The sequence below is a fragment of the Chelonoidis abingdonii genome, chromosome 4 (assembly GCF_003597395.2).
Source record: "Chelonoidis abingdonii isolate Lonesome George chromosome 4, CheloAbing_2.0, whole genome shotgun sequence".
NCBI lineage: Eukaryota > Metazoa > Chordata > Testudines > Testudinidae > Chelonoidis > Chelonoidis abingdonii.
In genome coordinates this window covers 23440895-23464111 of record NC_133772.1, presented here as the reverse complement: position 1 = coordinate 23464111, position 23217 = coordinate 23440895, and the positions used below count along the sequence as shown (strand labels likewise).

At 50.7% G+C, this 23217-nt stretch overlaps 1 protein-coding gene across 3 annotated transcripts in view; it reads left to right on the top strand.

Annotated features, from left to right (window-relative positions):
• The window catches only part of SYT2 (synaptotagmin 2), a 217877-nt gene that overhangs the window by 81953 nt on the left and 112707 nt on the right, over positions 1–23217 (top strand). For 2 of the 3 annotated variants that reach the window (XM_032791887.2, XM_032791885.2), the window contains exon 1: positions 17756–17815. The exons of the other annotated variant lie outside the window; for it this stretch is intronic. The gene's annotated coding sequence lies outside the window, so the exon portion shown is untranslated. Of the gene's footprint in view, positions 1–17755; positions 17816–23217 lie in introns of those variants that run through there. 3 annotated transcript variants of the gene reach the window in all.

The window sequence follows — 23217 nt, the reverse complement described above, 5'->3', positions numbered from 1 at the left end:
CAGATGCAGCCCACGGGGTCTGGAGCCACTGCTCCAGCTGGGGCTGGATTAAGGCGTAGGTGCTACAGACCTCTTCTGCTTCCTAGGTATGAGAAGGAGACCCCACTCCCTGCATCTGGCTCTCTGGGAGGCTCATCTGTCACTATAAGTGCAGGGGTGGGGAGACCGTGCCATGGTGCACTGTGCTTGGAGCCCAAATGGCAGTGACCTGGCCCAGTCCCCAACTGCTCTCTCCCTGTAACTGCAGCAAATATGAGGGTTCTGGGCACTCAGTTTGCATGAAGGATGGAGGCACAAGCGCTGGGCTCTGGGTGTGCTCTGCCAGCTGTGTCCAGCTGTTCAAATCTTGTGCTGCTGAGCACTTAGCCCTGGTGATGAGTGCTCATCTACCTGAGTGCCTGGCGCAGTCTGACCTTGCATGTGCACATCGGTATGGATCTCCCCTCCCCGAGCAGTGACTGATCCGCTGGGCCCCCGACCTCACTACTTCCCAGTGGTGACCCCGAATCTGGGTGTTTCCTTTGCGCAGTTGGTTTGTTGCCACTTTGTGCATGGCGCACCGGTGGTGAGACAGAGGTGGTCGCCAACAGCATGCCAGCGAACCCAACGTTCAGAAATTGCTGCCAAACACCAATATTCAGGTCCCAGGCTCTGCCCTGGCAATTGACTATAGTTAAATCCTGGCACAGAGCAAACCCTCCTGCTGGTGACAGCCCCCCTAAAAGAAACTGAAGGCATAATATTGGATAATTTGTGATGTAAACACCATGTGCTACTTGCCTGCTAGAAAAAGTCTTTCAAATTATATCAGCGCCACCTGGTAACTCCCACCCTAGCAACATGCATGGGCCTGACCCAAAGCCCTCTGAAATCAATGGGAGTCAAATTCACTATCCAAAACATGGAGATCTATACGTCTCCTGCAATATTTGCAGAGGGCTGGATCGTGCAACCCTTTGCTAATAGGGTGCACAGGACGTGTGAGCAAGGGCTCATCAACATGAGCAAGGCTTGCAAAATTACCTAGGTCATTAAAGTATTTAGGTACCTAACTCTCGTGGGAGCTAGGTGTCTAAACCTTTAAAACCTGACCCTTAGCCCTTAACGCCTGGTCTTTCTACAAGTGCTTCTGGTGCTAGAATACCTATGGAAAGCAAACTCCATGCAGGCATGAAAGCTGCCAATCCCAGGGAAATAACTGGCAGCACTCCCCGCTACACACAAGCCAGTGTGCCCTGATCCCTAACAGAGTCGAGATCCATCTGGCTCTGGGTGCACCATGTATTTTTATAACTGTGCTGCTGCTCTGTATTGATCTGATGCCCTTGGAGCTATTCAGAAATTCTGAATACATTTTTTAAATGGTCATTTACAGCTGCAGATGTGAATTGGTCCCAGAAACACCCGGTGAGTCCATATGCTCTTGTTATTCTTCTGTCTGCTTCTAAGAGTCAGCCCTTCTGTCGTGCTGACAGGGTGGAGTGTGTGGGGAAATCCTGCCATTTCTGGGTTATGGCACCTAGAAGAGATCACACCTGCCTCCCAGAATCTCCTTTTGGCACCAAGTCCTCATTAAAACGCTGTTCGGAATTGAAAGCATATTTCCCTAAAACCTCCAGGGAGTGCTGTTGCTTTATAAAAAACAAAACTTGGATTTAATTAAAAAATGGCTTCTGCCTCCTTCAAAGCCGTACAGGGCTTGATTGTGACAAGGCAGGTCTGACTGATGGATCAGGTGTGGAACCCAGTGAGCAAACGTCTTGATAAATTAACCATGGGTTACACAGAGCTAAGAGGGTGGGATATTGCCATACATCCACCCTTTGGTGTCAAAGCAGGCCATTTGTTATAGCCCAGAGAATAATTCAGCATGGTTCCAATTTCTGCATATGCAACTCACTTGGTGTGTGACCTTAAGCAAGTCCCTTCAACTTTCTGTCTCTCTTCCCCTCCTGCCTGTGTCTATTTAGACTATGAACTATCCAAGGCAGGGCGTGTGACCGTGCAGCATCCAACACAGTAATATGAAGTCTGACACAGCCCCCCTTCTCCTGCGCATGACATGTCAGCGAGGAACAGGGCAGGATTCCCCAGGATGGATTTTCTGCTCAAACTGATCCAAGTGAAAACGTAGGGGAATTTCATTTACTCTCTGGTTCTCTGTGCCGTGCTCACTCCTGCAAAGTCTAGTTATGGTGCTTCGTGCTGACTGGCCACTTAAGTCACCTGGTACCATGTCTGTTCCCTGCGTGGGAACATTCGAGTGTCATTAGAAGGGTTTGTTGGTTTCTGGCACTACTGCTCCGGGCATTGATATAAAATTTGCTCTCCACAGGTACTTGCGTGTAAAATCTGTAGTCAGAGAGACATTCACCCCAGTGTGGAGGGACCACTTGAGGCCCTAGTGGTGACATCATTTATAGAATGCCTGTTGGTGGCTTTCACCCCAGTGCATGAGTGTCTACCTCACAGGCAGAAATACTCCCAGGTAAGCAGGTCTGGTTCTGTCCACCAAAGGAGAGTGATGCACCTCAACCATCCCCATCCTCCGTACTGTTGCCCTGATGAAGGCAGAGCTAGGCCAATGCCAAGTGCTATTGACAACCCCAGCCTTAGTGGGTAGGAACTAGGATGCTGTGTGACTTACAGAACCCTAGAAAGGCAGGGCTGGAAGGGGCCTCGAGAGGTCATCTAGTCCAGCTCCCTGTGCTGAGGCAGGACCAAGTAAACCTAGACCAGCTCTGACTTGCATTGGCAATAATGCAAACAATGCGGCTGTATCCCTGGGCCGTGTGACTGAACTTGGTTCCAGAAGAGATGTGCTCTCCCTTAGAACCTCAGGAGCCTGGCTTTTGGAGCTGCCATCCCTTGAAATAGATCAAGGGCATATTTAATCCAAAACCTCCCAGAGCAGGGGACAGCCAGAGCATAGTCTGCAGGTCAGATGTGAACCTGCAAAGCCAGGTGATGCTGCCCAAAGCCACCCTCATCTGCTATATGAAGAGCTGGCCAGCCAAAGAGACTACAGCTCCCAGCATGCAATAATCCACTGAAACAAATCCCCCCCACCTTGCGGGGGAAGCCTGTGCTAGCTGGAGTTTGCCCTGAGATGCATTTGCACAGGAACTCTTGTAGTCATTAAACCATGATCTGAGGACTTCAGTGATTCAGGCAGAGGTTAGGGGTCTTTCACAGGAGTGGGTGGGTGAAGTTCAGTGGCCTGCGATGTGCAGGAGGTCAGATTACATGAGCATGATGGTCCCTTCTGGCAGGGCTGGGGCAAGGATGTTTCGTGCACTAGGCAAAACTCCCACCTTGCGCCCTCCCCCATCTCCGAGCCCCCTGCTCTGAGGCACCCCCTCCGTGGCAGCTCCCCCCTCCATCCTGAGGCACACCCCCTTGCCCCAGCTCACCCCTGCTCTGCCTCCACCCCAAACACGCCATCGCTGCTTCACTTCTCCCGCCTCCCTGGAAGTGAAGCAGCCATGGCGTGCTTGGGGAGGAGGCAGGGCAGGGGTGAGCTGGGGCGAGGAGTTCCCCTGCATGCCACCCCCCCTTACTTGCTGCAGGCGGCCCTCCCTGTGCTCCCCTGCCCCAGCTCCCTCTCCCTAAATGCCGGCAGTGACCAGGGTGGCCGAAGAAGAAAATACCGTCCCCCCAAATCCTAGCACCCTGGGTGACTGCCTAGGTCGCCTAAATGGTTGCACTGGCCCTGCCTTCTGGCCTTCAGGTCTGTGATGCAGCCCTCAAGGCATGAGGCAAAGTGTTTTCATGCTCCATGCTGGTGAAGGGTGCGTGAGGGTTGGGGGGGGGCAAGCTGTGCTAGGGATTCTGTGCTCTCTACATTAACAATTCTTATTTCTGTGTGTATGCAAAAAGGCTAGGGAGGATGGTCTTGTTTCAGCACAAGCCAGCTGCTGTGGGGTCTAGTTCTGGTTCTGACTCGGGCCTCTTGTCTGATTTTATCCTCTGGCTTGTGTTCTGCAGGAGATCTGGTTCTAGGAATGCTGTCCTCTCCCTTGCAGGGTGATTGGGAGGCTCAGTCCATTTTTAGCTAAGTGCTTTGAGATCCTTGAATGGAAAGCACCAATGAAGGGTGAAGTGGGACTGGGTGGTGCAAGGGGACAGAGCAGCCCTATTATGGGATGTCCAGGAACCATCATCACTGTAATATCTCTGCACAATCCTTAATGTGTGTAGCTTCCCTAACACCTCAGTTATCCCTGCTCTAGAGGTTAAGAGCTGAGGCCCGGAGACACTAAGGTTGGACCCAAAGCCCAATGAAGTGGCTTTCCCCAAGGAACTTGCTGGCAGAGCTGGGACTCAAACCTGCATCATCTGACATCCAGGCCAGTACCTTGGTCCTAAGTCCATCCAGCCTTCTCCACAGCTCTTCTAGCACATCTCCTAGCTAAATACAGGGGGAAGATGCTGGAACAGACAAAGTATGTAGTCTGCAGGGCCTTGCCCAGTCTGTCTTAAAATGACATGAGCTCTGGCCCCAGGACTCTTCCACACTGCCGAGAAGTCTGTCCTGGTAGTCAGTGTCATTTTTTTCCCCTTCTTCAGACTCATCTCCTGTCTTCTAGGAACACCCCCTTGAATCATTCTAACCCACATCTTCTCCTCCACTTGTAGTTACCCTTTGGAGATAGCTAATCTCCTCCCTCTCCAACCAAGATGTCATTGGCCCATGCTATGCAAGATGGGGATCTTCAGAAGCTAATTCCCTGCAATGTGGCTGGATGCAGTCCTGTGGGGGACTTTCTCCTCTTGCTCACACCTGTTAGATGACACCTGTGACTCTCAGGCAGGGGAGTCATTCCCAATTTACACCAGGTGGCTTGAGCAGAGCTGTAGGTCCTCTAGCATTGGTGGATCAATGGCACACCATTCTTCTGACTGTTCTCAGCCAAAATGCAAGTCACAGGGCTCTGCAAAGCCCCTGAGACATCTCTGCCTGTAAGCTCTGCCTTCTCTGCAGTCACAGGGTGTGGTGGCAGCTCGTGTAGACCTACCCCGGCTAGCTTTGATTTGAGCTTGCTCATCTACTGGTGGCAGTAGAGCTGCAGGAATGCAGGTTTCAACCTGGACTAGCCACCCAAGTAATTAGCGGGGTTCCGGGGGCACTTATACAGCCTGGGCTGCTACAGCGGCACTGCTGCACTGTCTGAGCTAGCTAGAACAAAGCGAACTCTGTGCAGTCGCAGTGTAGATGTAGATGTGCCCATAGTCACAGGAGCTCCCTGGCTGCAGCATACGCTATGCAAGCTGAATGGGCAGCTCCACCCACCGCTCCTGCGGAGCAAGCTCTGAGTTCTAATGGAGCACAGCAGCAGCACCAGCTGGGTGTGTTGCAGTGACTTGCCCTTACAAACTGCACTGTGTCTGTAGGAAGCTTCATCCCTATGAGGACCCATGGTGTGAAATCTAAGGGAGGCTGCCTGCCTGGCTCCCTGCTGGAGGGGGAATATGTGCCTGCTGGGAAGCAGCAACTGAGGCATGCATGTAACCTAGGCTATGTCTACAGGCCCCCAGCTGCCACCAGTTCCTCGGATTCCTCCCACTAAGTTGGAACCTTCTGTGAGACTCTGATGGTTGAAAGCTCCAGGTGCCAAAGCTGATGTAGCCTCGTGGCAGCTGAGGGACAGCTTACTAGGGGCATTCCACTCAGGGATTGGTCTTGGGCCTGATCTTATTTGACATTTTTATTATGGACCTTGGCACAAAAAGTGGGTATGTGCTAATAAAACCTGCAGCTAAGACATAGTTGGGAGGTATTGCCAATACAGAGGAAGACCAGAATATTGTACAAAAGATCTAGTGGACATTGTAAACTAGAGTAATACAAATGGGATGAAATGTAATAGTGGAAGGTCATGCATTTGGAGACTAAGAAGAATTTTTACTATAAACCTGAGGATATATCTGTTAGAAGTGACAAAAGAGGAGAAAAATCTGGGTCTTGGTTGATCACAGGATGTATATGAGCCACCGATGTGATGTGGCCGTGAAAAAGACTAATGCAGTCAGGGCTGCCCAGAGGATTCAGGGGGCCTGGGGCAAAGCAGGGGAGCGGACATAAAAAAAGGCACCACCCCCTGCAGTGCTTGTACTTACTGGGTGGTGCCCAACTCTGCGGGGATGGGTTCTTCGCTTGTTCCAAATCAGCAGCAGCGGGTCCTTCACTTGCTCCATGTCTTTGGCAGCACTGAAGGACCCTCTGCCAAAGACCTAGACTGCCACTGGCTGAGTAGACCGGGAAGGGATTCAAAGGCCAGGGCTCGCAGGGCCCCTGTGGGGCCTGGGGCACATTGCCCTGCTTGCATCCTAGGACTGCATTCAGGGCTGCCCAGAGCGGGGGGCATCAGGTGAGGTATTCCCAGCTGAGACAGGGAACTGTTAGTACTATTCTACAAGGCACTGGTGAAACCTCGTCTGGAATACTGTGTGCAATTCTGGTCTCCTATGGTTAGGAAAGGTAAATTCAAACCAGAACAGCTGCAAGAGAAGGGCTACTGGGATGATCCAAGAAATGGGAAACCTACCTTCTGAGGCAAGACTCAAAGAGCTCGGCTTGTTTAGCCTAACCAACAAAAGGCTGAGACGAGATGTGATTGCTCTCTCTAAATATGTTGGGGAGAGAAATACTGGGGAGGGAGAGGAGTTAAGTGCCAATATGGACACAAGAACAAATGGATATAAACTGGCCATCAGTAAGTTTAGGCTTCAAATTAGTGAAGGTTTCTAACCATCAGAGGAGTTAAGTTCTGGAAGAAGCCTCCCATGAGGAGCAGAGAGGGCAAAAAAATATAATTGGCTTCAAGACTGAGCTTGATAAGCTTATGAAGGGGATGGTATGATGAGACTGGCTACAACAGCATGCTCCAGATCTAACTGATCATTGTATTTGAGGTCCGGGAGGAATTTTTCCCTGGGTCAGACTGGCAGAAGCCCTTCATTTGCAGCATAGGTCACAGGTCACTTGCAGGTTTAAAGTAGTCAATGGAATTTCTGTAACTTGAAGTCGTTTAAATTATGATTTGAGGACATCAGTAACGCAGGCAGAGGTTAGGGGTCTATTACAGGAGTGGGTTGGGGAGGTTCTGTGGCCTTCTGCAGGAGTCAGACTACATGATTATGATGGTCCCATCTGACGTTAAAGTCTCTGGGAAACAAACATGCAGGTAAGTGAAAAACAGAACCTGCTTGTCGAGTACGTGACAGCAAAAATATTAGTCCATGGGAGCAATCAGTTAGGTTAATTAGCTCATCCATTTAAGAAACAGCTAATGCAGTGAGGCCTGGAGACTATCTCAGGAAAGGCACTCAATTACTTGCAACAACGTCACTCTAATTTCCCCTGTAAACTCCCTCCCAGCACTGTGAGAGGGCAGCACAGGGCCATATATTAATATTCCTTGCTCTGCTGCTTGGCACTGGGCAAAGCAGCCAGAGGCGAGGGGTGTGGCGCACTCTTACAGCAGCACTGCCATGTGGATTTTGAAATGCTGGGTACCCCTGGGAGAGACATTTGACCAGAGGACAGCCAGGCAAACCTGCACTCAGCCCATATTACTGGCACTGCTCTGAGGCCCTGTTGTGCTAGAATCTGTATGTACATGTAGTGAGAGACTATCCCTGCCCCAGAGAGCCAACAGTCTAACTAGACAAGGCGGGCTTATTTCCCCCCCCCCCCCCCAACAAGCTTCTTCCCCCTGATGACCTGAATGGAAGCAGGCTTCAGCCCCCAGGGTGGGTTTTGGACATAGTCTGTAGTTATGGCATCGTTACTATCTGGGGCATCATAGGCCAGTTTCCTATTCACTGGTGTAGGAGTCAGTTCTGGGTTCTATTTCCACCTGTACCATAGATGCCCTATTTGACCCTGCATAAGCCTCTGTGCCTCGGTTTCCCCAAGTGTAAAATGGGAGATTTTTTCCCAAAGGAATGGACTCTACAGACCATAAGTGCTGCTCATTTCACACGGAAGGGGTGGGTCGGTGGGCATGCAAAGTAAATAGGGATCACTTACCTACCACTAGTAAGTGGCCACCTGAGTGAGGTAGGTGTTTACACCTCTGTTTGACTTCATTTTCTAATCTACCCATCACTGGCACATGTGGTCACCCTACACTATTAATAGTGATAATGTCTCTTAATCACAGCTGTCGTCTTACAGATGATCTGGAAAGGGTGAGGAGAACTGTCATTGGCTCTCTGGGATGAGAGGACCTGCAAGGCTTAAGAAAAAGAAGGGGAACGTTTTCCCCTTGAGTTCTCAGATAGATAGGAGTCAGGCACTTTTGCAGCCCTTACTCGAAGGAGCAAGGGTGTCAAATCTCTAACACTGACCTCTGTTCTTACAATGTTTTGGGGGCATTGGAGTTAAACAGGGACACGCCAACAGCCTAGAGCATTGAACAGTGTGAATAAAAATCCCTTCCCCTCTCAGTTAATCAGGTCTCACATGATTGGTATCGCTTTGGCAGAACCCATGCTCGGTCTCCATCTGTTCAGCGTCTTCCAGGGAAAACACAGCTGATGAGAGCTGAGTTTCTAGAGATAAGTCAGGCAGGTAACTGGAAACCAAAAACCTTCCTGGCCTCCTTCAGAAAGCTGCTAAAAGGGCTACTTTCCCCCCATTACAGGTTACCTTTTCAGGAACTCTTCTACGTTTGGTTTACTGACTGCCAGCAGTACCTCAGTGGGGTAGCTCCAGATATGGTTAATTGGAAAGCATCTGTGTAAAGGCTGAAGGCAAGTGAGTATTTTGCAGGCGTTTTTCCCCTCTTCTCCTGCAGCATGTGCCTAGCTAGCCAATCGCCTGGTGTAACTTGCACTAACTCCGAGCAGCTCTGTCTCCCAGGGTGGTTAGATCCCCGCATAGACCTTCAGTGAACTGCTCCTGCCTCCAAGCTAACAGACTGGACTCATCTCATGCACTAGCAGTGCGTTTCAGATACAGCGCTCCCAGCTTCCACCCCCACAGCCATTGTGCCTAGACTACTGCCTGTGCCCGAGTCCGGAAAGTCCTAGTGGCAGATGGCAGCAATCCCATGCATTTATAAATGGTACTAATTAGGGCTATGAATGCTTCCCTTGCTCAGAGGGGGGCTGCGAGGCTCAGTTCATTAACATGCATAAAGCAATTTGAAATGTGCGAGAGGAAGGGAAAGGCAGTTACTATAGACCTCCTATAGACCTGCATTTGGTTGCAGTTGTTCGAGGGATCCCATGTTTAGGCATGCACCATCAGTAAGGACCTCCCCTCTTGGGCAAATCCTCACAGTGAGAGGTAGTGGTGCTCCATCACCATCAGCTGTTACCACTCAAGACAGATTGTGGCATCATTGTGGCTAGTTCTCTGAAAACATGCACGCCATGTGCAGCGGCAGCCAGAAAGTGCTAACAGCACACTAGGACCATTGGGAAAGGGTTAGGTAATAAAGCAGAACGTATAATGCCTCAGTATAAATCCATGGTACACCTGTACCTCAAATACTGCAGGCAGTTCTGGTCATCCCATCTCAAAGATATATTGGGATTAATTAAAAAGGTGCAGAGAAGGGCAACAAAAATGATTAGGGGTATAGAACAGCTTCTAGAGGAGGGGAAAGATTAGAAAGACTGGGACTGCTCAGCTTGGAAAAGAGATGACTATTGGGGGATAGGAGAGAGGTCTATAAAATCCTGACTTGGGTGGAGACAATGAATTGGAAGTGGTGTTTACCTCGTCATGTAATACAAGAACAAGGGGTCACATGATTAAATTTGTAGGTGGCAGATTTGAAGCAAACCTAAGGAAGTACTTAGAATCTCAAGGTTGGAAGGGATCTCGGGAGGTCATCTAGTCCCACCCCCTGCTCAAAGCACTTTGCACAACACACTAGCAACCTGTGGAACTCATTGCCTTGAGATGTCGTGAGGACCAAAAGTATACGGTGTTCAAAAAGGAATTAGCTAAGTTCATGGAGGATAGGTCCATTGATGGCTATTAGCCAAGATGGCCAGGGACACAACTCCATGCTCTAGGTGTCCCTAAATCTCTGATGCCAGAAATTGGGACTGGATGACGGAGTATGGAGAGATCTATAATTGCCCTGTTTTGTTCATTCCCTCTGGAGCACCTGGCACAGGCCACTGTCGGAGACATAATACTGGACTAAATGGGCCATTGGTCTGACCCATATGGCTGTTCTTATGTCCTCGTCTAGCAATGGGCAGTGTTCCCACCACGCAGCCGGGCAAGAGATGCGAGGGAAGGCAGGGCCTGGCCAATGAACTGGCAGAGGAAGGCAGGGACTGGTGTAAAAGGGCAGTAGTGGAAAAAGAGGAGGGGTTGAGGCAATGCATAAGAATTGGGCAGTATCCTTTTAAATAGCTTGGTAGCCTTCTCGTGGGGCTTGCTGAGTGTGTCCTGTGTTTGAGAAGCTCCCAGAGCGCAGCAGAGTGAGGCCTGGCCTGGCTGAGGTGGTGGTGGGGAGGTGGTATAAACATGGCTGTTTGGACCAGAGCTGTGCCCATGTCAGTGAGCCAGCAACTCCATGCTACTGCCTGGCATCCAGCCGGGTGCCTGCTCTGTGGCAGGAGCTTTATGGACAGGAAAGAGCAAGCAGCCCTCAGGCTGCTCTACCTGAGTGCCCTCTGCTGGCTACTGCGCAGAGCACCCCAGACAGTGGTAGACATCCCCTGGTATCCACTCCTCCCCCACTCTTGGTGAGCACAGGAGCAAGGAAAAGGAGGCAGGGGAAGAGAGAAGAAGCAATAGTCCTTTCCAAACCCTGCCTGCAAGTGCCCTGCCCTGCTCTGTCTCCACAAGGCCAGAATGAGGTGTGAAATGCTGCTCACACACAGGAGAGGCTGAGCATTTCCCAGCCTGTACTGGCCTCTCCGTCTGGGGCACACTGCCAGTGGAAATTTTGGCCAGAGGCAGAAGTTAGTGTCATTAGGCTCTGAAGTCCTCTAGAGCCACGTGTGTGGGGGAATCTTTGTTCCTGATCCCCACCCCAAACATCTCTCTACAGCATGGCTTACTGAGGTCAGAACAAAGCTGTGAAAGGAGAGAGCATATTCTAGATGCTCTGTGGCAAATCCACTGCAAACCACGTTGAATGATGTACCTTGAAATATCTACCACGCAACCCCAGGCAATCAGAGCGGCCATCTAGCCCAGTGTCACGGCTCTCATAGTGACCGGCAGTACCTGCCTTGGGGGAACATGCAAAACAACTTTCCTGATGAGGACCTGCAATAATCTGCCCTGGGAGGAGTTATTCCTTAAACCTCTTTTGTGAGTGAGGGATCCCCTGCTGTGGTTGCTGCTTGGTCCCCAGCACAAGCTCAACCCAGAATCCAGAAGCGCCAGCACTGACTGGAATTATTTAATCATCAGCAGAAGAAAGGGAAGAGAGCCATCCCTGAGTGGCTCCCATCAAGCACTGGAACTGGGCTGCCCCGTTGTAATCGGAGTCAAAAATAGCCTTCAATCAATTTCCTTCCCCTGCTCAGTGGGGAGAATGAGACACACTTTTGGTCTTTTCTAATTAGGAAGTTAGCCACTTCCTGAGCCTGGCATGGCTGTGCTTTAGCTACCTTGCATGTTCTTGTCTCCAAGCAATCAGCTGTGCGATGAATCAGGAGGCTGCCCCTGTGAGGATCCTTCCTCCCATCTCCCCAGCAGGCTGCAAGCCCTTGCCACGTTGGCATTCATCAGCACCTGCCTTGGAAAATCAATTCCCATGCAGCAGCTGGTTTCCAATAGGTGCCGGGATGTATGTGGCACATCAGAGCTCAGAGAGGCAGTGTGTGCCAATGATTAGAGCAGGGCTGGCAGAGTGGGGGTTGGAGACCCTGGCTCCTATTTCTGGCTGTCGCAGGGGTGTGTGAGTGGGGGCCTCGGGGGCCGGGCTTTGGGAAGGAAGTGGGGCCTGATAATTGGAGCAGAGCACTGTGCCTCAGTCTTTGGCAATAGAAAAACATGGGTGGAGCTGTGCAGGATATTAGTGTGAGCTTCATGGCTCTCACTTGCACTGGGGTTTCTGCCTGAGCTCAGGACAGGTGGGCTCAGGGATCTTGAGCCCAGTTTCCTGTGACACTGAGGCCAGTTCAGGGTTGGTGTTTTTTTTTTGTTGTTGTTGTTTTTTGTTTTTTTTTTTGGCGGAGCGGCAACATGGGACTCGGGCCCGCGATCCAAACCAGACCGAACGCAATGGCTTCTGCGGAGCCTAGGTTCATTGGAGACCCCGAAATGTGGCAAGGGGCTGGAGCCAATCCTCCTCAAAATCAGTGTCCTATGATCCTCAGTTCCCAGAAAGTCAGTGTTGGGTGCGTTAGGACATAGCTGCACTCAGGGTCTGGCTGGACTGGGCACTGCACAGACCCTGAGTCAGACTCATCCCAGCTCCAAAGAGCTCACAGGCTAAATAGACCTGAGAGAGGAAGAATGATTATCCCTCTGGTATGAGTGGGGAAGTTGACAGCCCATCTCTCACCTGGGGCTGCTGAGTGCTGAGCTGCGCACGTAGGAATATCTGCCCCCACATGTCTCAGGCTGAACAGCTAACAATGTTGACCCCCCCGCAAAGCAGAGGGTGCTTATGTAAATGATAGCATGAGTTTTTAGGACGGGAAGGTGCGGGGGAAGAAGTGAAGCTCCAGGAGGAATTTAAGGACACCGGTTGCAATTCATTTGGCCAGGAGATCAGGGCTAATGCCCTTGTTCATCACTATGGGCTTGTAGCAAACACAGCAGCTGGAAGTGTGGTTTCACCATCTATCTCCCGTCAAGCTGGCGCCGGCAGTAGCACAGCCCTGACCACTATGTTGGTGCATTGATTCACTACTGACTGTGCCTCCTATGCTCTTTAGGGAGATCACCCATCCAACTCCACACCCAGCCCTAGGCTGCTCGGCTTGGAAGAGCTGACAAGATCTCTGCACGAGGTGGTAGGCGCTAAAAACGAAGGTGCAACTGGGAATACATCTGATTCCATCCTGCATCTCTGCAGTGGTGCTGAAAGGAATAGAGGAAATCATTGGCTTTGGGCACTGGCACAAACCTGGTAGAGAGAGCACATTAAAGTGAAGGACCCGCTTTAAAACAGAGATCTGGTTTGGAAGGACTGTAACTTCAAAAGAATATGCCCCCAGGGCACCAGATGGCAAATGTGTTCTTGCCCAGGGAGCTGCACTGGTGCTTCTGATGTGCTGGGGTCAGGTTAGAGCTTCAGGGTGTGTTGCAGAGATGTAAGAGTGATGTAATTTACCAGGAACAATTCTAACAGGTACAGGAGCCCACCTCTTCCCGATAACTTCAAACCCACATCCAAAATTGCAGTGCCCTGGTCAGCTCCCGCAGAGGCAAGTGAGATGAGCAATGTGCATAGAGTAAATGCCTGCAAGAAGAACACATCCAAAATATGCTCAGTAATAAAAACCCTCTGCGGCAGACTGAGAAGAAATGCAAAGCCCTGGGCTGTGTTGGGTCAGGATACGTCTGTGCTTCCCCCTGCAGCCTCAGTGAAGCTTCTTAACCTCTGCCAGGTAGTGCCCTGAAGTTGGAGTTTAATCCCTTTATTTCTCTCTACTGTAACTGTGGATCTTCTCATTACTCATGTATCTGTCTTTTTTCTTCATATTACTGAGTTCTTGGCTTCATTGATACTTGTGGTGCAAAGTTCCACCAGTTAATTGTGTTGTGCAAAACTAGATTCCCTCTGATTAGTTTTCCTTTTATTTTTTATTGGACATTTCCTTGGAAAGGGGGAATAGGAGCGCCTGACTTACCTGCTCAACCCTACCCCATCTTTTATGGCTCCTGGAAGGATAAAGAGTGATGTTCACAAGCAAAACAAACCTGCTGCTGACCTGCTGAAACCATCCTGCCCCCATGATGTTTGTTTAGAGGGATGCTGGAGCAGGTGTCTGAAAGCACTGAGGCTGGAGAAGGAGAAGAGAACTAGAAAACACAGGATGTGTAGCATGGCTGGACTATCATGATGGTAGAAATCTCTTCCTTCCAAGCATAACCAGATGTTAAATGGACTGTCTTCTGCAGGGGCTGAACCCATCACCTCTAGCTCTAAAAGTGTCTCCTGCTTGAGCTAAACTCCCCAGGTATTTGCTAGTGGATTCATCAACTACTTTGCATGGTCGTGCCACTAGAGGGGGCTAGGAGCTACACTGTGTTAGCAGGGGTAAGACAAAGACCTCTGAACCCTTCCCAAATGTCCACTGGCAACACCTCGCTAACAGAGCTGCACGAGCAATCTGCTCCAGGCAGCTTTCCCGATGATGTTTGCCTGCGGTCGAGTTTGCAAAGCAGCAGTAATTTTATGTGCGAGACATTTCCCAATTGTCTGATGACAATTTGAAGTAGATTTTCTCCACCACTCTGGGGACGACGTCGAAAGCCGCGTGCAGTCCAAAATGCACATAGTTTTGTGAAATGGTATTCTTCCCCCTGGAAGAGCAGGTGAGTCCTTGAAAGCCAGCCAGCTTAGCAAAGTAAGCAAAGGGCTGGCAGGGGCAATTCACCCATTCTTAGGCCAGGCTGTGGAAGAGGTGGTCTAACTAATATTTTTGCAAGCACTTCGCAGATATTATGAAGCTACCTCTAGGCATTGCCACAATCTAACTTGTATATTGCCACGTATTCGCAGGGGCGAAAGGAAATGCAGGCCTGTTATTTACCAGGCTGCACGTGGCAATAGACTATGTAGGTAAGGGATGCAAGGAAAGTATGGGTCACGATGCAAACTGCACACACACACACACAACTAAAATTAATCAATTTAAAGTTTTATTGGGGATAGTTACAAAGGGTAAGAGAGTAGCGTATGATTAGCTAATAGGGTTAATAAAACTTAAAACACACGACTAAAATATCTAACAATATATATAAACAAAGATGCAGCATTTAGTAATAACTGATACTTACAGATACAAACCAACGCATAACGACCGGCAAATGTAGAGACTCTGTTTGAAACATGTGAGCTGAGAGAGAGGCTTCGAGGTGATCAGGCTCAGTTACGGGTGTACACAGGATACACAGGATTCATTTTTCTTTCTCCTCTCCCTGCCTGCACATGGCAGGGTGACCTAAAGTACCTACTATGACATCACAGAAGTGTCAAAGGAGATGGAGCCCAAAACCTGTGTGTTCGTTTCTGATTGGCACAAGCAAAGTTTACACCAAGTAGGGGAGCAGGTGCCTAAAAGTCTGGCTTCGCCCCCAAAAGGTGAGGTGATGCATATTGTTTTAGAATGCATTCAACACTGAATGACAAAAGAAGAGGCCAGGGCGATACTGGTATGGGCAAGTTCTACAGGATGCAGACAGGAACTCATCTTAACATAACTTAGAAGCCAGGTCTTAAGATTCTCTTTCAAAGATGGGGATACTGAGGCAACAAGCAGTTAAGCAGTCCACTGATGCCAAAGGAAATGACCTCCAACTGACCGAGGACTTGAATTGCTCCCCATCAGCTTTCTGGCCTGGGCTCAAGAGATCAAAATGCAAAGCTTGATCAAGGAATCCCTGACTCTGCCTGGGCTAGCGTGACAGGCCCTGGATAGAATCAGTGAGTTGATGTAAGATCAAAATCAATGGCAATTTACAGCTGCCCGTGCTCCTGTAGCCGTCTAGCTGCACCAAGGCAGCTTTATGGCCTCCTTCAGCTTCCTTATCACGTTAGCTATGGAGTTTCTTCCTTATTGCATTATAAATTATTTCCAGAAATCAATCTAACATGACTGTCTTGTCAGGGAGGAGGATTGGAACAGACTGTCCTGTCTTCTAAAGGCTGGTCATGACTCCCAGCACTGTGCTCACCCTGAGCTCCCGGGTCCAGCATTGTCCTGAGCCCCAGATGGGGGCAGGAGCTATAGGTGCAGCACAAGGAGGGGCATCCATCTGTGCCCCTGCTCAGTGGACAAACCAAAAGATGGGGAAATGCTTCATTTAAACTCCTTCCAGCTTTCCTGCTTCTCATTGCATCCCTGGCTGTCCCCCTGTGTTTAGATGGAAGGTGCAAATGCGGAGCGGGGAGCAAGGAAGGTTTATTTTTCCCTCTTTCCCCTAATCCACCCTCTAAGCTGTGTGGCTGCACAGCAGGCTATCAAGGCCCACGCAGGTAGGGAGAGGCACCTCTCCCCTGGCCCCAGGCTGCAGTAGTGAGAGAGGATTGGGGGAAGTCCTCTCTCATTGCAGACACCAGGTAGCCTGCACCCCAAATCTCTGATCTATGGCCCTACCCCACAGCTCGCACCACGGGCTGGAGTCCTCAGCCTCCTGCACACTCTTGTCGCTGCTCAGGGTGACCTTTCTGAAGAGTGATTTGTTCGCTTTGCCTTTCGAATGTACTAGATTGCACCCAAGGCTGGATGTGGTGGTGGTTTGTTGTGTTTTTTTTAAAGTCTGGAGCTAAGAGCAAGACCCAGTGCCTGGAAGTTGAAGCTGGAACTACTGAGGCTAGAAATAAGGTGTACAAGTTTAACAAGGAGGGGTATGAACCCTTGGAACTATGTACCTATGTCTTGAGTGTGTACTCCAGTGCTTGAAGTCTGCAAATCGAGCTTGGGGGTGTCTATTTAAAAAACATGCTGTAGCTTTGCCACCATGATGGGCTTGATGCAGGTAGTGCTTAAAGGGAGGGGGCTGCAGCCTAGCTTAAAAAAAAAAAAAAGCCAGCGTGGCTTTAAGCAGTGTTTAACCAAAGCTGCTGCTTCCACTTTAGCCTAGTCCTCTCCTCCCGTGGGTGCTTTCTCAGACTACTCTAAGCACTGGCTGTAGGAATCCCTGGTGCAGTTCTCTAGCCTGTTAGGTGAGGGGTGAGACTAGATGAGCAGTGTGATTCCTTTAGGCCTTGCAATCTAGGACTTACTGAATCCCCTCCACCCTGAATCTTCTCTACTTTATCCCACCCTGCTCCTGTAGTACAGCCCTGCTCTGCCCCTCATCTCCCTGAGAACAAAACCAGGGCTCAGACTGGGTCCTGAGCAAAGCCTCAGGCAGGAGGGAATGGGGTTCCTTCCTAAAACAACCATGGAAAAAAAAATCTAGAGCAAAATCTCCAGGGCCTGAGTAACTGCTGCTGTAATTGCCTGGTCCGCAGCAGGGGACTCAAGCCGGAGTCTATTTAGTACCATTACAAACAGAGGAAAATGCAAGTTTGTCTCTGCAGCAAGCACCCTACTTTTGCCATGTACACAAGCACACATGCTGACCTGCTCACCAATGCACTCAAGTATGGACAGGCCGACACACAAACATGCACACAAGTACAGCCGGTGCCGTACACTCCTCCCAACAGATGTGTGAACACTGACATGCACCCTACACAGCTGTGCATGTATGCATGGCCACCCACACTCCCATGCACAGAGACACAAGCAGGGACCCCTGCCCCCATCCAGCCTGTGCAGTGCACTTGCAGGGGGCTGAGGGCTCCCCCTGTAGCATTTGTCCCTCTCCCAGGGAGTTGCAGCAGGGGGGAGGCTGGAGGGGTCCGGCTGGGCTCCCCTCTCCAGGGTGCTTTAGCATCCCAGGCTGCAGAAAGTTCAGGGGCTCCCCCCCAACGGCAGAGTTCCGTCCCGCGCGGGGTGCAGGGCGCACGCGGGGAGCCGATGCAGCGGGATGTGAGAGGCATCACAATGGAGAGCGAACGAGCGCAGGGGCGAGCGGTGTTCGCGCTACCGCAGAGCGGGGAGGAGGCGCGGGTGGAGGGGGGCGATGCATCTGCGGGCTGGCCGGGCGCGGGAGCCCAAGTCCCGCAGTGCTCCGGAAGGCAGCGGCCGCGGCACCTGCCCGGTAAGCCGAGCCCCCCAGAGCATGAGAGCGCGGCGCTTGCCTGCTGTCCGGGGGGGGGCTGGGGGGCTCCGGGCCGAGTAAGCCCCCCCCCCCCCGCATGAAGTGCAGCCAGCTTGGGGGGGGCATGGGCTGCAGTGGAAGTTTGAGGGCACCAGGCGCTGCGGGGCTCCCGGCCCCGGGGTGCTCTCCTGGGACGGGAGGGGGGTGCCCGGCCGCGGGGCAGCTCTGCCTTGGCCAACCTGGGCTCGGGAGGGGGCTGCGCGGCGCAGCTTTAGCTCCGGAGCCGCAAGCCCAGCGGCGAGGGCGATCCCGGCCAGCGGAGGCTGCCTGGGGCAGGAGTAAATCAGTGGAATTAGTCCGGATTTTCACCAGAGTAACCTGGCCCCTAATGCTCACTGGGGCTCTGCCCCTGTCCCCCATTCAGCTGAAGCTGGAACCACCCCTGGTCCTGCACCAGTCCCTGGGTGAGCCCCATCCCCACCTGGCTCCCCCAGCCAAGGCGAACAGCCCCTGGCAAAGGGCAGGCTGGGAGCCAGGGGCTTTCTGCCCCCACCTGCCCCTGTTTTCAGCGCTTTGCCCTAGCCCCTGACAAATGCTTTGTCGTGACGGCTGCGTCCTGCTGAGCTGGGCTGGGAATAAAGGACCCTGGACGTTTCCCTTGGGGGTGACCCAGTAGCAGCAGGGGAAGAGCTTTGGGCCAGGACCCCCTCTCAGCCAGAAGCTGTTGACAGGCTGCTGCTGAGTATCCTGTGCATTGAAATAAAAGCCACGTCCCCTTGCATCTTTCTGTCGCCCCATGGCACTTCCATGGCACCTGTCGCTGGAGCCATCGGAGCACCTGGCGATCATTAGTGCATTTTTCCTCGAAACCCCAGCAGTGCCATGGGCCCCATGTCATACGCGGAGGGGGGGGGGGCTGAGGTCCAACGAGACTAAGGGCATCTCTGTGCTATAAGAAAACACCCAGGGCAGCAAACCTCAGAGCTGGGCTCTAGCCCCAGCAGGAATGTCTCTGCTGCTATTTTTAGTGCTATGGCATGAGCCGGAGTCTGTAGACCTGGCCCTGGGACTTGATGCCATGGGTTTGGGGGGGGTTCTTTGTTTTGTTTTTTGCAGCATAGACATACCCTGAAGAGACTTGACCAAGGTCACACAGTGAGTCTGTTGCAGAGTAGAAAAGTGAGATTCTCTGGGTCCCAGGATAGGGACCTAGCTACTGGGCCATCTTTTCTTTACAAGTTTTAACGAAACCAGCCTTGCAAGTCCCCAGGGATTCTCCTCCCCCACCATGTTACAGATGGGGAAACCGAGGCACAAAAGGGCTTTGCCCAACATCTAAGAGCAACTCAGTATCAGAGACAGGAATAGTGCTGTCCCCTGATTTAACTACCTGGCCACACTCCTGCAGTGAGGCTTGTTTTCAGTTTATCCTACCCTCCCACACTTTTGGGCTCCTTTCCACCTATCTCCCCATCAGCCCCCATTCCTCCTTCATAACCCCTGGACTCCCTCCACCACAATACCCCCACCCACCACACACAGCCTGTTAGGCCTGCTGCAGACCCACCACCCCCAACCAGGCAACAAGAATCTCTAAGGGGGAGCACAGATTCCTCCTTTCCTGCTGGAGGGGAGATAAGTGGGCCTGGTTGTGCCCAGCACCCCCGTTCAAAGCTGTGCAATGCCACCTAGAGCATGGACAGTCCCAATTCAGAGGAACCCTGCAGCCTCACGGTTAGATCAGGCTGAGGGGAGGCAGCTTGGGCCAGAGAGAGGGTGCCAGGGAAGAGGGAGGTCTAGTGGTGTTCACTATAGGGTTGTGACATGATTGAGGGTGCAGTGGGGTCTCCGTGTACTCAGTACCCTTTGGTCATTGCCTCTTGCGCTGTCCCATGCTCCATTTTAGCCTCCTTACCTCCACCTGCCCTTCCCTTCCTTGGACCAGATTCTGATCTCATTCACCCTGGTGTAAGTCCAGAAAAACTGCCCTGGTTTCAATGCAGTTACCTCTGGATATATGCTGCGGTCGGTGAGCTCCAGCCCCTCTCTCGGCTCTCATGTAACGTGATGCCCTTTGTTGGGGCATTAGCAGCAGAGTCGAACCTGGGACCTCTGCCTGGATAACCAGGAGCCTCTACCACCTGAGCTAAAAGAGCCCTTGCAGCTTGAAAGTTGTAGCAGACTCCTCAACCTTCATGGGGCCCGGCCACCACTAGGAAGAGAGACGTAGTTCCATGTTAAGGAAACACTGGTTATACAGTATTTATGGCCTAGTGGACAGAGGACTGGACGGGAATTCAGAAGACATAGCTTTTCCCAGCTCTGACACTGACCTGCCGGGTAACCTTGGGCAAGTCATGTCAATGCTCGTGACTCAGTTTCCCCAGATGTAAAATGGGACTAATGATACTGACCTCCTTTGCAAAGCACTTTGAAATCTACTGATGAAAAGTGTTATATAAGAGCTAAGATTTAATTATATTATTATTATTTACAGCAGTTGTTTAAATCTATATCGTTCTGGCATCTTCCCCCTGGAAGATCCCAGTGTGGTTCACAAGATCTTGATGTCTGATACTCACAGCCACTTTGTACCCTATGCCAGTATACAGCAGGATCGTGTGATTCAAAATGGGGTAGGCAGTGCTCTCCTCACATACTTTGAGCATCCTCTGCTGACAAATGGGTCACATCACCTACCACTGACATGCAGCCACCTTTGAGGTGGAACACAGCTTCTTTTCAACAGCACACTACTGTACAGTTTGAGACAGGAAGTGAAGAATAATCCATTTTTCCACTGAAACTGGGGACAGGAGGCGGGGTGAGTGGGAATCCTTTTAGAACATCAGCAGTGGGACACAGAGGCAAAGTGAGGTGAATGGGGTGCAGCCTGAGAGGTGAAGTGGGGAGCGGTCTTTGAGGTCCTGTGTTAGGGCTGGAGCCAGCCAAGCATGTTGAGTTATCAGGTATGCTTGGTGCAAGTGTCATTGGTCACTTTTTGTCTGTTGGAAAGGCAGAGGTTCAGGCACCTGTCTGAACATTGATTGGGAATTTCCCATCAAAATGTTTTTTCAACAGACAGAGTCAGAATTTTCTGCTGGCAAATTTCAATTTTGTCAAAATTATTCAATTGTCTGTTGGGAAAATCTGAACAAAATATTTTGTTTCAGGTTGGTCAACCGGATCGAAAGACTTCGGTTTGTCGAATGGAATAGAAACATTTAATTTCAAGTCCGCTTAACATTAACCTGTGTTTGCCTGAGCTGCCATGATACGTTCTGAGAACTCTAGTCTGAGTGCCTCTTGGCTCCATTCTCCTTTATGGGTCAGGCTACCTGGCTGGACTACATCTCCCATGATGCACCACAATTTTGCCTCATTGAACCAATGTAGTGCATCATGGAAAATGTAGTTCGAACAGGGATTTCTGCCCTTAGAGGAGAATGGGAGCATGAGGCATGCAAACTACAACCTCCATGAGTAGGGCCTTACCAAATGCGTGTCCGTGAAAAATGTGTCACAGACTGTGAAATCTGATCTCCTCTGTGAAATCTGGTATTTCATGTACTTTTATCTTATACTATACAGCTGTCACAGGGGAGACCAGCGTTTCTCAAATAGGGGGTCCTGAATCAAAATAGGGTCGGGGGGGGGGAATTGCAAGGTTATTGTAAGGGGAGTCACAATATTGCCATTCTTACATCTGTACTACCTTCAGAGCTGGGAGGCCAGGAAGCGGCAGCTGCTGGCCAGGCACCCAGCTCTGAAGGCAGCACCCTGTCAGATGTTGGTCCTGCTTTGAGCGGGGGATTGGACTAGATGACCTCCTGAGGTCAATTCCAACCCTAATATTCTATGATTCTAACAGCAGCACAGAAGTAAGAGTGGCAATACCATACCATTCCACCCTTCTGTGCTGCTGCCTTCAGAGCTGGGTCAGGACCCCTACAGTAACAACACCATGACATTTCAGATTTAAATTTCTGAAATTGTGAAATAACGATTTTTAAAACCCTGTGACCATGAAACTGACCACAATGGACTGTGAATTTAGTGGGGTGATTCAGTAGTATGGTGAGGGGATCATGACCCACATGAATGTCAAAATAACCTGAAGCCAAATATTTCATTCTGGGAATGTTGAAATGTTTCCTTTTGATCAGAAAGGTCAAAATGTTTCATTTTATCATATCACAAAAAATGTTGATAGTTTGCTGAAATATCGGAATTTTCCACGGGATGGGAATTCTGATTTTCCAGCAGATCTGCTAATAACCCAGGGTGAAGCAGGGTTTGAGATCCACAGAGAGGACTGGGAAGTGCAATCAGGAGTGCCCTCAGGCGCATTGGAAGGAGAGGTGTGAGAGTGCAGTCAGTTTTGCTGGGATTAGGCTCTGATACACCACTGAAAGGGACTCAAAGCAGGACAGGCTCAGGTCTGCAGGGGAGGAGGCTTATTAGCATATTGGGTGGGCAGCTCACAGAGTGGGGAGGGGAGGTTAATGTGGAGCAGACTCAGTCATGCACTAGGAGGATGGTAAATATATGTGGCAGGAGGCAGGTAAATAGATGGGTGGGTTCTCACACACAACAAGAGGGCACTCAGCGGTCATATGGATGGTAGTGTACTGCGGCTGGGGGTTCAAATCCCATACTAAGTCTCTCAAGTGATTTTAAAGTCAGATACTATGCAGACATGCTGACCTGCAGTAAAGGGTCAGTTGGAAGCTCGACTAGAGATCCACTCTTTTTCTTTGGCTGTCTCTGCAAAACAGTGACTCTTCCGATGTTTACAGCTTCCACCCAGGAACAGCCTATTTCTGCTGCCCTCCTGTAGGGGTGTGCAGCTGGTCATTAGAAGTCAGCCGCAGCCTCTGCTGGACCAGTCTGCACCCCAGCTACCACGTCAGATTCTGTTTCATGGGGGCCATGCAGCCGAAGGATCTCCTAAGGTCAGGAGAAGAGAGGCGCTGGATATAAACATCCCCAGACTCTGAGCATGGAGGAGGAATGGACGGCTTTGGAACCCAGAGGTGGATTGAAATTTTGCAGCTGTCTCCTGCTTTTGAAATGGACCCAACAGAATTGTCTCCCTCCCACGATCTGAATATATCTCCAGATCTGGATCAGAACCCAAGTTTATCTCTTAGTCCATCTGGTACTTTGCAGTGTTAATAACATGGGTGAAAAGCACAAGTGGCATACAGCAGCAAAGAATCCTATGGCACCTTATAGACTAATAGATGTTTTGGAGCATGAGCTTTCATGGGTGAATACCCACTTTGTCAGATGCATGTAGTGGAAATTTCCAGGGGCAGGTATATATATGCAAGCAAGCTAGAGATAACAAGGTTAGTTCAATCAGGAAGGATGAGGCCCTGTTCTAGCAGTTGAGGTGT